Source organism: Mytilus galloprovincialis, chromosome 8 (genome assembly GCF_965363235.1).
Source record: "Mytilus galloprovincialis chromosome 8, xbMytGall1.hap1.1, whole genome shotgun sequence".
In the NCBI taxonomy this organism is placed as follows: Eukaryota; Metazoa; Mollusca; class Bivalvia; order Mytilida; family Mytilidae; genus Mytilus; species Mytilus galloprovincialis.
In genome coordinates this window covers 45,179,653-45,196,807 of record NC_134845.1, presented here as the reverse complement: position 1 = coordinate 45,196,807, position 17,155 = coordinate 45,179,653, and positions in this window count along the sequence as shown.

Here is a 17,155-nt window from a genome sequence, read left to right as displayed (position 1 = left end):
TTTTAAAAGATTTTGCATACAACCTTGGTATGTTCAATAGTAATGTTTTTATTTTTTTGCAATTGGTGAAATATTGTTGAAGGATTGTTTTCAAAATCGATATACCTTTGCATAAAAGCATGTCAAATCTCTGAAAATGTTTAATATCTACGTTTCTAAAAACTGTCTGAAAATCATCAAATTTCTAAACAAAAACAAAGATTTAATAAAAATCTTATATATAAAGAAGAAGATGTTGTATGGGTATGAATGAGACAAATCCCCATCCAAGTCATCATGTGTAAAAGGTTTACAATTATAGGCCAAAGAACGGCCTTCGTTATTGAGCCTTTAGCAAGTCGGCTCACACCGAACAGCATATGTACATACTGCTACATTTATTTGTATTAGATATTCAATGTATGATCACTGACTCCGTTGTTAAAACATCTGTTTGAAGTATACCAATTCGGAATTGTTGCACTTATTTCGCAATGGTAATTTTTGTATGCTTCTTTTCCATTATTTTTTTCATGTACTTTTATCTTTGCAGTGTTTATATGCCATTTCTATACGACCACACATATATTTGATATTTGCAGTATTTTTATGATATGGAAGTTTCTGTGTCTGCATCTGAAGACAATAACTATTGCATTATTTAAATGAATCTTTATGAAATTTTAACACAAGGTTCCATATTATCAAATGAGGGCTTGGGTCGTTTTGGGGGCTATTTTACTTGCGGTTTTGTAATAAAGGGCCAAATGGAAAAATATATTGGTTCCGCAGACTAAACTTTAGTGTAAGTGTATGGATGTGTAAGAAATTTGAGTGCAAGATTTCATTGTACAGAAGGAGTGTTGGGATTGATTTCGAGGGTTATTGTCTACGCAGCTGTTTTGTAATTAGGTGGCAGAAAGGGTTCAAAAATCTTTTTGTCTGGTTTTCAGACAATTACTTGAGTAGAAAAGATATTTTTTGGTCAAATTTAAGCACAATGTTCCACATCACAATAGAAAGCTAAGGATTTAAAGGTGGGGGTTATTGTCATATCTGTAATGGAATTTATGGGTCAAAAAGGGTCTAGGAGAAACATTTATTTGTTTGGTTCACAGACTATAGCTTGTATATAAGTGTATGGGTCTCTATTGAATTTTAGCATAAGGTTCCATACCACAATAGGAAGATTAAAAAGGGAAGGGTTATTGGCGTAGCTGTTTAGGAATAAGGGACAAAAAATGGACAAAAAGAAGCATTTTTCATGTTTCATGACCCTTATTTGTGTATCAAATTATAAATTTCTATAAAATTTTACCACAAGGTTCCATACTTCAAAAGAATAATTTAGAATGATTTTTGAGGGTCATGGCTCTTATCGTTTAATAATTAGGGATCGAATAGGGACACAAAACAACTATTTTTCTGATTTTTGATTTGAAGTGTATGGATGTTTATTAAATTCTTATCACAAGATTCCATAACACAGTAGAAAGGTTTAAATTTATTTTTTGGAGTTATTATAGCGGCTGTTTGGGAGTTTTTTTTTAACTCGACCAGTCTGAATTGTTCTGAATTTAACTTGACATTACTCTACCCCCAGTCTTAACCATACTCGAGTGCACCGATTTGTACTTTACCCTTATCTTTGCTATTGAAAATAGTCTGAACTATTCCTCGACCAGTCTGAAACAGTCTTAACCCATTCTCGACCTGTACTCGACCTATTTTTTTTTCAGTTTAAACCACTCTCGACCAAAGGGCTGTATATTACTCGACCAGTCTGAACCATACTTGACCAAATAACCTCTACCTTTTTTAAATTTTAACTGTTCAAATAAATTTCTTTTTAAAGCTAGGTTCACACTGCCGATCAGATCAACTCGATGATCCCGATTGTCCAAATTTCCACGACCAAGCTCAACCAAATTCTTGATCGGGCCTATTTACGACTTCTACCCGACCGCCGTCCGATTGTACACGACATTAACTCGACCATTCACGACTCCTTAATGACTCCATTACTACTCTATCCCGACAACAAAATGAATACTTATTTGATAAATCCGATCAATTCACGATCTTTACACGATCTTTACTCGACTAGCTAGACCAAATCAACTATTCACGATATCGACCTGATCTCGACCAGACCTGATCGTATATGGGTCGCAGGGATAATCGGGAATTGGTCGGGTATGCACATTTTTAGTATAAACACGTCCGATTTTTTTATTCCCTGCATCTTCAAGTTCGGAGTAGGCATTTCAAAAAGTGTTACCCTTGTCCGTCTGTATCCACTTACGTCCCAACATGACCCTTTATAATGTTATATATGCTAACTGGGGTATTATTGGTGTCCCATGGACACATTTTCCGTTTATTTAGTTATATTCAGTAGAAGGTCCGAGTAAAATCATACATTAAAAATATCTACATAGAAATAAAGCAGGATTTGTGGGCAAGGTGGTAAGAGCTCAGACAAGTTAATAGCTGTGACTGAGCTTTTGGAGTGCAAAGGAGACGAAGAAGATGGTGAAGACATCAACAGGCGCCGTGAAATCTAGGTTAGACAGTGGCGGACACGACGACCACTGTGTGGGCAGTTTGGGATACTTGCAATAACTCAATAAAAAGGAACCCAATGCTTTTAAAAACTTCCTCATAGTGGACACTGATATGTTATGGTAGTTTTATTGTTTTTTTTGGAAATGACATTACAAAATTATAGATTTGTCATTGGATTGGTACTTATGTTAGATAGCAATATACATTAACTTTACCATCCCCATTTCATTGCTTTCTTACAAATAAAAGCGTACTGTTTGTCAAATATATGTGCATAAGTTAGTAATCAATATTTTTCATAGATTTGATATTCAGTAGTTGAATGGTTAAATATATTTACATTCTTTTTGCTGTACGGCAACTACCTGTATGTATTTGCCAAACAACATAACAAACCGAGGGCAAAGATGTCACATATTCCCCTAAAATTTGACCCAAAGTAGAATTTCAATCCCCTGGAGTGATACCTTTTCTAAAACAGTTTACAACTTTACATTTATCTATCGAGAGATCAAGAGTGCATTTCTTTCTAACCAAAGTTTGGTAAACGTTGTGTGCCGTTTGTTATAGTTTGTTAGACGTAACAGAAGTAGAAACAAATGCATCGTTTGGTTAGAGGGAATTGAAATTTTGAGTAATTTTAGACAATGTTTTGAGCAAGAACACGTTTATAGGCATAGATTACCTTAGCCGTATTTGGAATTTTGGATCCTCAATGCTCTTCAACTTTGTACTTGTTTGGCTTTATAAATATTTTGATATGAGCGTCACTGATGAGTCTTATGTAGATGAAACGCGCGTCTTGCGTACTAAATTATAATCCTGGTACCTTTGCTAACTATTATATAAATGATTTAATGTTAAGTTAGAAAGAAATGCATCGTTTGAACTAACAAACTACGAACGACAAACTGTAGACGCATTTGCAGCGAGTGTATAGTTTGCAAAGTTTATGCAAACTTGCAAAAGTATGTTAGAAACAAATGATCAAAACTTGTGCTCGCTGAACAGTTTGTATCGTTACTGTTAGAAAAAATTACGCAACAAATAAAAAATATTTGTCTTTCGTCTCATTTTGGTGTGAAAAATTTCGAATGAAAAACAAATTGACTGTAAGGTGACCTATAGTTGTTATTGATAATGTCTGTGTCATTTGGTGTTCTGTGAAGAGCTGTCTCATTGGCAATTGTACCACATCTTCTTTTTTTATGCTAAACACATTTCTGGACAAACGGAAAATACAGTCATACAAAACAGAAAATAGCCCATAAAACAGGTACAATATAATCTTGATGTTCTAATAAACCAACTTTGAAAGATAACTTAGTCATCAGCAGTCTAACAATGAATATTATTGCACAATCTATACTATTAAACGAGAAGACCTCATTTTTGGTGTCGCTTCTCTTCTTTCCACAATAAATTAATCAACACGCCTCTGTGTCCTATAGGTACAGTGCATAGTCGCATTTGTCATCCATTCATATGATTATTCAGATTGAGTTATTTTAGGAGAAAAACGAGAAAAAAGGCATCCGGGTATTGTCCCGTCATTGTACGAAATTTTAAGTCAGATTAGACTTCCGGTTTGCGTGTTTCTGTATACTTTGAACATACATATACTATGAATAAAGTGTATTTTCAGAATTTTATCTGCTATCATTTTCAAGTTTACTATCCACGGCAGTCACAGAGTTTATTAAATAGAGAGGGTCTGTATACTATATCAATGATCACCATGGATCGATTAGTAAACTTAGAATTGAAAGTAAATACGCTTTATTTATATAGTAATGAATCGGTTCATAATATACAGATAAGCGCTAAAATTATTCATGTGAATTTTTGATACTTTTTCTGAAATTCTCCAGTCTTTAAATCTTTTACAAAATTCATTGATTACAAAAAAAAAAAAAAGAAGATGTGGTATGATTGCCATGTTGAGACAACTCTCCACAAGAGACCAAAATGACACAGAAATTAACAATTATAGGTTACCGTACGGCCTTCAACAAAGAGCAAAGCCCATACCGCATACTCAGCTTCAAAAGGCCCCGAAATGACAATGTAAAACAATGCAAACGAGAAAACTAGCGGCCTTATTTATGTACAAAAAATGAACGAAAAACAAATATGTAACACATAAACAAACGACAACCACTGAATTACAGGCTCCTTACTTAAATAAATGTTCATAACATACTAAATGTATGTTCATATTGAAATTGATAGAAAACCAAAAATTGGGAACTTTGGAAATAAAGGTGGAGGGTAAAAAAAAATATTTTCCTGTCCCCAATAACCTATGACTTATGATACTTTTGCTGAAATTCTCCAGTCATTCTGTATTTAACAAAATTCTTCCAACAACACTTTACATACTGATACTTTAAACTACGCTCTGAATGCCCGCGATTTCGCGGGTGTGTTCTAGTTACTTTAATATTTGAAAAATCCGCCAGTGTCAAAATTGCAGAATTTTCTTCCCTTCCGGAACATCTGAGATCATCCTAAGTTTTGTTGGGTTACGTGTTGCTAAGTTTTAAGTTTTCTATGTTATGTGGACTGCTGTTTGTCTTCTCACCGGTTACCGTTTTTCGCAATGGCTGTGTCGGTTTGTTTTCGACCTCTGACTTTGATTGTTCATTTGGTGTCTTTTGTCTCTCTTTTAAAATGTTACCTCTCCTTGCAAAAGTAAAGACAGTACTATACATGGAGGAATTTTTGTACATTTAAAAACAATGTTGCCAATATATTTTTGCGTAAGCAGAGTTATGAGAGTTCACAGATCTGCACACACTTTTAGAGAATCGTGTAGCAGTAATGTGTTCTCGTGTATGGCCGAGTAGAGATCGTAGAGTGGGCGAAGGTATCGGGTATTGGTCGAGTTGGTCTGGGATAATATAAATATACAAGTCGCAGTGATCTGGAAGCGATCGGGCATTGGTCGAGTTTATTTGAAAATGATCGGACATTAGTCGAGCAATGGTCGAAATGATCGAGTACTGATTGGTAAAATTTTTGTATTCCGACAAAACTCGATCTCTACACGATCCTTTTCCGATCAATTCGACCGCTACTCGACGAATTCTCGATCTCTTCTCGAGTTACTTGCTTCTCGATCCTTACTCGAATGTTTTTGACATGTCTCTCGGGTAGAAAGTCAGATCGATGACGAGCAAGGTAGACTATCCCGAACATTCTTGTCCATTGAGTCAGACCAGTATCCCGAACACTTAATTTCTCTTCATCGGGCTTGATCGAGTTGATCTGATCCGCAGTGTGAACCTAGCTTTACTGACATGACAACAGCTCCATTAAAATAAAGATATACATAAAAATAGATTTTTACATCCTCACATGATTCTCAGATTTATCAAACAGAGATATTTAAATCCAATTACCTTATATAATAAATTAAATAAATTGATTTTAAAGTTTTAGAGTTTTGTTGAAATATAGGTTTTCTTTTACCTAAAAACCACACCTATACTGAGGGTAATTAAACCTAATTAAGGTGCGTTCGTGTTTTTCATGTGTTTTTCTTTTCCTAAATTCCTAAATAAAAACTACATAGGTTTCATGGTTACATACAATAGTTATATAATTATCTGTTTAATAAGGTAACAACAGCCAACGAAATCACTAAAATTGTTTAACCTTATATTAGAAATATATCTTTTATTATAATTTGGGATATATATATATATATATCTATAATACTAAAATAACGAGGTCCAATTGGCAACCGTTATGGGGTAAAAACGACAAATCAATCATTGTCACATTGTTCCTTTTTGTAATATTTAGGTCTTTCCACTTTTCTGTGGAAAGACCTATTGTATTTGTTCTGATTATTAGGTCTTTCCACTTTTCTTTGGAAAGACCTATTGTTTTTCTTCTGATTATTTTTTTTTTCTTCCGCCTAATTTTGTTCTTGCGATAAACATTTGTTTCGCAATATGTCGCTTTGGTATTTGGTATATGATATCGAATAGTATATGCGCTTTTGAAATTTACCCTGCGTAACTGAATACTTTTCTTTGTAGGAGTTATCTCCCCAAACACTGTTTTCCTTGTGCTCACAACTCCTTTGCAACCGTAAAAGATAACGACAAATTTATTTTACAAAATTGCTCGTTATATCCTTTGCATGATTTGTCCTATTTTGACCGAAGCAATATGACCGCTCCATATGAGAGATATTTCCCCTTATGCATCTGATATAAGTGATATGCATTTCTATCTTATAAACCATAAGTGATAGAGACCTAGGATCTTTTGATTTGAGGTCCTTGGTCCAAAAAAATGAAAATTAGGTCAAGGTCATATTCTAATATTTGAATTTGGCTTATTTTCACTTATATCCAAAAACCGTATAAGATATCAACAAATTATTTTTACTAAATTGTTAGTTGCGACATGTCGTAACACATAAATTTTTATTGCAAGGGCACGTTGAACGTAAAAGGGAGTTTTCTCCCCTCTTGTATTTAAAAATACGTGTTTGGTGATATAAGTCATTAACCAAATATAATTAAGACCTATGGTCTTTTGATTTGAGGTCCTTAGTTCATGACCTTGAAATTGATCTCAAGGTCATAGCTTAATTTGACGTTCTAGATTTTGACCTTTGCTTTTATTTTATATGTATACATGATAAAGCTATGAAACTTTTGGAAAAAGGTATCAAACCATTTAACCTTGAAAGAAACAACCGGAAGTGACCTTTTGTAAACCGGAAGTAGCTATTTTTTGTACTTTATTAATATAAAAGTATATAGAACCAGATATTTTTGGAATCAGTGTCAAGTAAATAATCAAATATAATCGTAAGTAACATTTTTCAAATCGGAAGTAACAAATTATATCCCTTATTTAAAAAAAATGTATGGAAACCAAAAAATTTTGGAATCAGCGTACTAGAAGCTATCATTTGACGATTGAAATGACATTTTAAACTTAGTTTCACAACTTTCATATCAAAATACATTGTTTTGATGGAAAGACCTTCAATTGTTCTCTGAACAATTGGTTTTTAATTATTATTATTTTTTTTTCTTCCGCCAAATTTTGTTCTTGCGCCAAATTTTGTTCTTGCGATAAATGTTTGTTTCGCAATATGTCCCTTAGATATTTCTCATATGGTATCGTATAATTAAGGCGCTTTTACATTTCACCCTTGCTAAGGCAAACCATTTTCTTTGTAAGAGTTATCTCCCCATTCACTGTTTACCATCAGAGTGCATCTCCTTCGCAACAAAAACAGATATCAAAATTCTTTTTACAAATTGTTCGTTACATTCTCATGAATTTTTGGCTAATTTGGATCAAAGTTATTGGATGAAATTTTATAGGAGTTATCTACCTTTACAAAATAAATTTGTCGGTATGTTTTTTAACTCATAAACCGTTAACCATATAACCCTGGAATGTTTTTATTTGAGTCCCCTGGGACCTAACTTAAAAAATTAGGTCAAGGTCAAAGGTCAAGGTCAAGTTCTTAATGTTGATTTTTCCTTTTTTCGGCATTTTCTCCAACACCTTTACAGATATGTATAAAAGAACAAGTGCAAAATGTTTGCTTAATTGTAATGTAGATTTGTTACATTTGGTCTGAAACAATCTTATGGCATCTTATACATTTTATAGGAGTTAGTGCCAATGAAATGTGTAATTATCATGTTTATTGATATTCACTTCAATTTGGTTCATTATATAGCCATATGACCTTTACCAAAATGTTAAGTGACATATGACCTTAAAAAATGTCAACCGGAAGTGACCTTGGAAAAACCGGAAGTAGCCATTTTTGCACATTTTTCATGAAAAAATACTCGGAATCCATATTTTTTTTCATATAGATACATAAACTGACTACTGAAGACTAAAAATGCCTTCCAACAAACCGGAAGTGGCCAATTATCTCCAATTCTACATACAAAAGTATATAGAAACTATATATTTTTGGAATCTATACTATTAAACGAGAAGACCTCATTTTTGGTGTCGCTTCTCTTCCTTCCAAAATAAATTAATCATCATGTCTTTGTGTCCTTTAGGTACAATATATTGTCGCATTTGTCATCCATTCTTTTGACTATTCAGTTTGGGTTATTTTGGGAGAAAAACGAAAAAAACTGCGTCCGGATATTTTTCCGTCATTGGACGAAATTTTAAGTCAGACTAGACATCCGGTTTGCGTTTTTCTGTACTTTGTACATACCAAAGACTATGAATAACGTGTATTTGCTATCTGCTATCATTTTCAAGTTAACTATCCAAGGCGGTCACTGAGTTTATTAAATAGAGAGGTTCTATATAATATGTCAATGGCCGCCGTGGATCGATTAGTAAATTGAGAGTTGATAGTAAAAAGCAAATAATACTTTATTTATAGTAAGGTATGTTCATAATATACAGATAAACGCTTACATTATTGAAATCAATAGAAAAGTAATTATAGGAGTTTCTGAGGAAAAAAATAGGAGCCGGGCTAGAAAAACAATTGTCATGTCCCAGAGTACCTAAATCATTTGATACCTTTCTGAAATTCTTCAGTCATAAAATCTCTTACAAAAATTCATCGGGTCACTATAAGTATATTAAATAGAGAGGGTCTATATAATATATCAATGACCAGTTAACTGAAAATTGATAGTTAAAAGCAAACACACTTTATTTATAGTAATGTATGCATGTTCATAACATACTAAACGTATGTTCATATTGAAATAAATAGAAAACCAAAAAAAATGGGAATTTGGGAAAAAGGAGGAAGGGGTTGAAAAACAATTGTCCTGTCCCCAAGTACCTATAACTTTTTATCAGCTTTCCTGAAATATTCTCCAGTCATTATTTTTTTTTACAAAAATTCTTCCTACAACACTTTACATACTTTCAACCAACCTTTGATGCCCGCGATTTCGCGGGTGTGTTCTAGCATTTATCATCCTTGCTTAAAGTATTTCAGTTTGGGTTTATATTGGGAGGAAAACGAAAATAAATACGACCATATATTGTTTCCATCATCGGACTGACTTTTTGAGAAATATAAAAGACTTCCGCTGCCCTTAGGCCTGTTTTGAAATTAAACATAATTTTGAATTAGTACTTGAGACAGAACAATTATTTTTTGCGTTTTTCTGTATATTATGATCATACATATACTATAGATACAGCGGTCACTGAAATATTTCTGTATCCTACATACACAGAGGCGGATATATGGGGGGGGGGCTAGGGGGAGCAGGGGTCCCGCCCCCTTTTTGAGAAAAATACTTGGTTGCTTATATAGGCAATCACTGAAGCGTGACTGGAGCGGCCCCCCTCTTAGGCAGTCAGTGGGCCTCCACTTATGACAATTTCTGGATCCGCCACTTATACATATATATTATGAATAAATTGTATAAATTTGCTATAATTTACTATAAATTCCAATAGTTTACTGGGGTGACTTAATATATCAGTGACCGTTTTATATAGTAACTATAGTATATATATATATGTATGTTTAAAGTATACAGAAAAACAGAAAGAACAAAAATCGGTATTTGGAAAAAAGGGGGAGGGCAAAAACAAATGTGCCCAGTCCCCAAGTACCTTTGACTTTTGATAGCTCTCCTGGAATTCTCCAGTTATAATTTTTTTTTACAGTTTTCATACGCTCTATTTCCCCGCGATTTTGCGGGTGTGTTCTAGTCAGTGTGAAAGAAGCTATCATATGAGACCTGAAGTGACATTCATTTCACCGGAAGTAGCATATTATCTCCCTTATATCACTCAAAAATACAATTAAACCATTATTTATTGCATCAGTATGAAGAAACTATCTTATCAAAGTTTCTTTGATGTGGAAAGACCTTCAATTGTTTTCTGAACAATTGGTTTTTAATTTAATCAGTATGACTGTCTAGGATGACAATACGAATACTAACAATCTGGAATTAAAATAGGTATAGTTTTCAATTTGTTAGCCGGAATGACGTAAAACAGAGAATCAAAGAATTCAACTTTATTTTTAACTCATATAGGACAATGCTGTCGATTAATAAATACTCCGTTTCAGGCCCTTTTGTTTTCCCAACAATTAATATTACCAATAATTGTTCCAGATCGACAGGTTCAAACAGAAAGATTTTGAAAGCAGAGAAAACTGTACATCTTATTATCGAATGACAATACTAATACTAAAATAAGGCTTACGCATAGTTATATACTTCCGTGTGGAAAGACCTATTGAATTTCTTCTGATTATTTTTAGGTCTTTACACTTTTCTGTGGAAAGACCTATTGTTTTTCTTCTGATTATTTGTTTTTTTCTTCCGCCAAATTTTTTTCTTGCGATAAACATTTGTTTCGCAATATGTCGCTTAGATATTTGGTATATGATTTGAACAGTTTATGCGCTTTTGAAATTTACCCTGCGTAACCGAATACTTTTCTTTGTAGGAGTTATCTCCCCAAACACTGTTTTCCTTGTGCTCACAACTCCTTCGCAACCGTAAAAGATTACGACAAATTTATTTTATAAAATTGCTCGTTATATCCTTCGCATGATTTGTTCAATTCGACCGAAGCAATATGAACACTCCATATGAGAGTTATTTCCCTTTTTGTATTTGAAATTTTAAAATGTATTTTAAACTGGAACACCATAAGTGATAGAGACCTAGGATCTTTTGATTTGAGGTCCTTGGTCCAAAAAAATGAAAATTAGGTCAAAGGTCAAGGTCATATTCTAATATTTGAATTTAGCTTATTTTCACTTATATCCAAAGACCGTATAAGATATCAACAAATTATTTTTACTAAATTGTTAGTTGCGACATGTCGTAACACATAAATTTTTATTGCAAGGGCACGTTGAACGTAAAAGGGAGTTTTCTCCCCTCTTGTATTTAAAAATACGCGTTTGGTGATATAAGTCATTAACCAAATATAATTAAGACCTATGGTCTTTTGATTTGAGGTCCTTAATTCATGACCTTGAAATTGATCTCAAGGTCATATCTTAATTTGACGTTCTAGATTTTGACCTTTGCTTTTATTTTATATGTATACATGATAAAGCTATGAAACTTTTGGAAAAAGGTATCAAACCATTTAACCTTGAAAGAAACAACCGGAAGTGACCTTTTGTAAACCGGAAGTAGCTATTTTTTGTACTTTATTAATATAAAAGTATATAGAACCAGATAATTTTGGAATCAGTGTCAAGTAAATATTCAAATATAATCGTAAGTAACATTTTTCAAACCGGAAGTAACAAATTATCTCCCTTATTTAAAAAAAAATGTATGGAAACCAAATATTTTTGGAATCAGCGTACTAGAAGCTATCATTTGACGATTGAAATGACATTTTAAACTTAGTTTCACAACTTTCATATCAAAATACATTGTTTTGATGGAAAGACCTTCAATTGTTCTCTGAACAATTGGTTTTTAATTTTTTCTTTTTTTCTTCCGCCTATTTTTTTTCTTACAGTGTAAAAATGTTTCAAAAGATGTCGCTTAGTTTTTTTGTATATGATATCATACAGTCTATACGCTTTTGAAACTGACCCTGTTTAACCGAACAACTTTCCTTGTAAGACTTACCTCCCTAAACACTGTTTTTCTTGTTATCAGATCTCCTCCGCAACCGTAAAAGAAGGCGACAAATTTATTTTTCCAAATTGCTCGTTATATCCTCAGGATGTTAGGTTTTATTTTGACCAAAGCTTTACGAAGACCACATATGAGAGTTATTTGCCCTTTTGTATTGAAATAAGTGAAATAAATTTGTAACTGGAAAACCATAAGTGAAAGAGGCCTAGGGTCTTTTGATTTGAGGTCCTTGGTCCAAAAAAATGAAAGTGAGGTCAATGTCAAAGGTCAAGTTCATGTTCAAAAGTTAGATTTTGGCTTGTTATACCTTATTTTTCAGAAATCATATAAGATATCGACAAAATATTTTCAAACAATTGTGAGTTGTGACATGTCGTAAAACGTAAATTTTAGTTAAAAGGGTATGTAAACATTTCATGCGAGTTTCCCCCCTTTTATATCTTATATTAGTTGTATGGTAACATTATTCATTAACAATATAAAGTAGAGGCCTATGGTCTTTTGATTTGAGGTCCTTGGTTGTTGACCTTGAAATTGAGCTCAAGGTCATAGGTAAAATTAATGTTCTAGATTTTGACCTTTGCTTTTACCTCAAATGTATACATAATAAAGACATGCGACTTTTTGCAATAGGTTGCAAGTAATGTGACCTTGAAAAAGCCAACCGGAAGTGACCTTTTGTTAACCGGAAGTAGCTATTTGTTTTAACTAAATTAATGTAAAAGTATATAAAACCATATATTTTTGGAATCAATGTCAATTAAACTATCAAAAATTACCGGGAGTAACATCTTTTAAACCGGAAGTAATAATTATCTCCCTTATATATACCTTTTTGTATAGAAACCATATATTTTTGGAATCAGCGTTTAAAAAGCTGTCATTTGACGCTAAAATTGACATTTTAAAACAAAATTTAATATTTTCATATAAAAAAAAATCTTTACTGGTGGAAAGACCATCAATAGTTCTCTGAACAATTTGTTTTTAATATTGTTATAACAATTCTTCTGGAAAAAAATTGACAATATTCTTGTGTCCACTACTGTAATAAAAATACATGTTCAATCAATCCAAAACTTTGCAGCCACCAGGGTATACATGTATTTCATCTTATTATTACAACGTTGTGCAGCTAACTCCCAAGAATTTTGGTAGAGAAAAGAAATTTCAATGCCGTGAAAATCGCTTGCTAAGTCCGTAAATCTCAGTGAAATCCTACAATAACATGTCTGTTCCTAAATAAAAATACAAATCTATGTTTCTATGTTACTAGCTGCTGCTGTAAAATGTACATTGTATGAAAATAATCGATAAACGTGTTTTAAAGATACACCGGATCAATTAAATCCAAAGCATGCACTGCTCGTGAACTGTGATCGAAACGTCGATTTCCTACAATGACAAAAGAAATACATTGTGTGTATTACGTCGTTATACATGTTGCCTCTTCAACGTCCCCACCTAAAAAGAAAGAAAAATACTAAGTTTTCGCTATTATAAACCCGCGTCACGTGGTGTCTTCTCAATCTGGCGCGAGAGTCGCGCGCGGGACCTGAAATAAAATAAAAACTTTCCAAACTAAATATGAAACTTTACCGTGTAACACAATAATATGGACTCTTTACAGAAAGAAAGAAAGAAAGAAAGAAAGAAAGAATCAAACAAACAAACAAACAAACAAACAAACAAACAAACAAACAAACAAACAAACAAACAAACTTACACACACACATCAATCAATCAATCATGTTTCAAAGGAGGAAAGACCGTTTACAATTGCTTTTCAAAGCAATTGATTTATATTTTATCAATATAACTTTTTTCCGTTAGCCAGTTGTTCATGTGTTATGAATTGTCAATTACAACATGTATATAACTGTTGTCCCCTGCAAATAGAGTGTTGCTGTTTTCATCTTGCTCAGAAATGGTAAGGAAAATCCACTCTTTTGGGCTAAGTGCAGAGTATAAATACAAATAAAGTGACACTGGTAAATGGCTTTCGCAATTTTTTGGCTACCATTCCTTCTCCTAGATGAAATCGAGGACTGCTTCACGTTTGTAAGAGGACGATTGTCAGTCCAGGATGGTTTCATTCGCATCACGCTTACAAATAATTGTATGGGTGTCATCAAGAAAATCCAGGCCGTTACTTATGTCAAAATGAGAACTATTGAAATATCTGCCTCTGTACGCAACAAATATAGTGTTGATGAATATGGTGTTGAAGTTAGCATGTTCATTGTGAAATTGTGGTTTCAATACTATAGTGAGTAGAGTACATTTTTAATTTCAAATTCTTGTTCAAATTTCTAGCCAGTGGAAAAAACTGTTGTTAAAAACAGTTTCTAAATTGATGAAATACAATAGATAGATACAAAAAATAGGTCTAGGTTGGCTAAGAATTGGTCGAGTATGGTTCAGACTAGGTCGAGCATTGTTCAGACGCATCTAAAAAGGTTAAGTACTGGTCAAGTAAAGTTCAGACTGTAAAGTATGGTTCAGACTACAGTTGAGTATTATCAAGTAAATTTCAGACCAATTCAGACTGGTTGGGTAACAAATTAGTACAGTCGAGTATAGGTATACGCCATTTCAGACTTATACTGGTTTGATGTGTAAGTAACACTTCATGTGTCCTAGAAAAGCTGGATCTGCTGTCCTTTAAGAAGCACTATATATCACTCTCGATTTGTGGCGGAGTTCCTTTTGTGCACAAGTACTTTTTTCATTAAATGTGTAGACTGTTGGTTTTTCTTTTCACTGCTCCTCCTTCATATTCATATCGTTTTGTTACGAAAAATTAGATGTATACTTCTCTGTCTATTTCAAAGATAAAATAAAATATAACCTTGGTAGAAACACCAATTGAAAAAAATCACCACAGAAACTGTCGATAATATAAAAAAAAAACTGACAATGGTAATATTTTATGGAATGTCTTTTAAATTTTAAATTGTTATTTGTGTTTTTCTTTTGACTTCACATTACTGCTTACTACTTCTATCCATCGCGTAAATATGGTGTAATAATTTTGATAGCATTCTTTAAAGATGATGCATAATAACTGAGATTTAATAATATATCATTAGTTATCTATTTTCATTGATGTTTTTTGAATGGATTGTCTAAAAAACCAAATATGAAATAATTTTTCATTTTTTTTTAATACAGCAAAAATTTAACGATTTTTGTTTTTTGTTACTAAAGAAGTTTTCAGAATGGTTAAACCTAAATTCTTCCATAAATATAAAGATTTGGTATTGAAGTTTAGTTGTACCTGTAGAAAACTTATTTATACAGGATAGCACATCCTCATTTTTACGGAACTGTTGTTTACCGTGCAAAAAAATTTAGAAACAATCCTGGTAAACTTATCTATCCTTTAAATAAACTTATTCCAAAAGATTACCAATTGAACACTGTAATTATATCATTGAATATTGTTTTATATTGGTATTATTATTGAATTTTGTTATCAGTGAATTAAAAGCAAACTAAATATCATTGGCATATACAAATCCACAGTCATGGATCTTCAATCGGTCGATACTAGTATCTTGTGTTGTATTTCTATTTATATCCATCTGATGAGTTAAGCCTTTTTCAACTGATTTTTATAGTTAGTTCTTATGTTGTAATGTTACACCACTGTCCCAGGTAAGGGGTTAGATGGGATCCCGTTAACATGTTTAATCCCGCCACATTCTGTATGTATGTGCCTGTCCCAAGTCAGGAGCCTGTAATTCAGTGGCTCTCTTTTTTTTGATGTGTTACGTATTTGTTTTTCGTTTATTTTTTATACATAAATTTGGCCGTTTGAATTGTTTTACATTTGTTATTTAGGACCCTTTTATAGCTGACTATACGGTATGGGCTTTGCTCATTGTTGAAGGCCGTAAGGTGACCCATAATTTTTAATTTCTGTCTCATTTTGTCGCTTGTGGAGAGTTGTCTCATTTGCAATTATACTACATCTTCTTTTTATATTTATCAAGAAACAAGAAATAAGATTATACAAGTAAGAATTACTATGCTGAACGCGAAAGACGTTCTTTAAAATTTTATGTCGTTGAAACCTTATATACCTAGATTAAAATACAATTGCATGACTGAAAGTTTTTTTAACTACAGGGTTTTAATTTAATTTGTTAAATTAACGACAGCAAAATTAGTTCTATAATTTTTTTTAATCATAACACAAATTGTAAATTTGTACATGTTGTATGTTGTTTTAAGGTGAGGAAACTACCAGTGAAAGTAATGCAGGATCAATTTATGAACAATCTGATAATCTCACGAATTCTACAGTATCTAAAAAGAAACAAGGTCATTACAAACTAAATACTTTGCATGTGATAATTAACATGCTCACCTGTTCTAATGATGGTGGTAATTGTTTCATTACATGGTAGTTTTAATTATTTAATACAACAACAGTTTTCTCTAAAAGTAAAAAAAAAACTGCATCACAAAATGCCATTTTGTCTGGCAATTTCAATTTTTTTAAATAGATTGATAAATAGGTATTGTATGCTAGTATAGAAGGCCATCTTTTTCATAATGAAAATGTTGCAACCATGTCATTACCATAATTTCCCCTTTCTTTGGCGTAATTCCTCACCCGAAAAGGCCAAGTAAGTTTCCTCACCACTTGACAATTGCAAGTTTGTGTCTCTTATTTTGAAAATAGTTATATATAGAAAAAAATATGACAAGGGTAAACATGTTCAGAAGCTTTACCAATTGTTCATCAAATTGGTCAAAACTGTATGGTAGCTTCTAATAGGAGTAATTGCCTTTTGTGATTTTTGTTTTCATTTTTGCCTGTTATTTTTAAAACTATAATAGATAGAGAGAAACTATAAATTGTAATTTTGATCAGCAAGACAACATTAACAAATAAGTATCATGATCGAAATTGTAAGTCGACTCCTAATTATAGTTATTGTTCTTTGATGACGATTTTTACCAATTTTTGCGTTTTTGCCATAAAT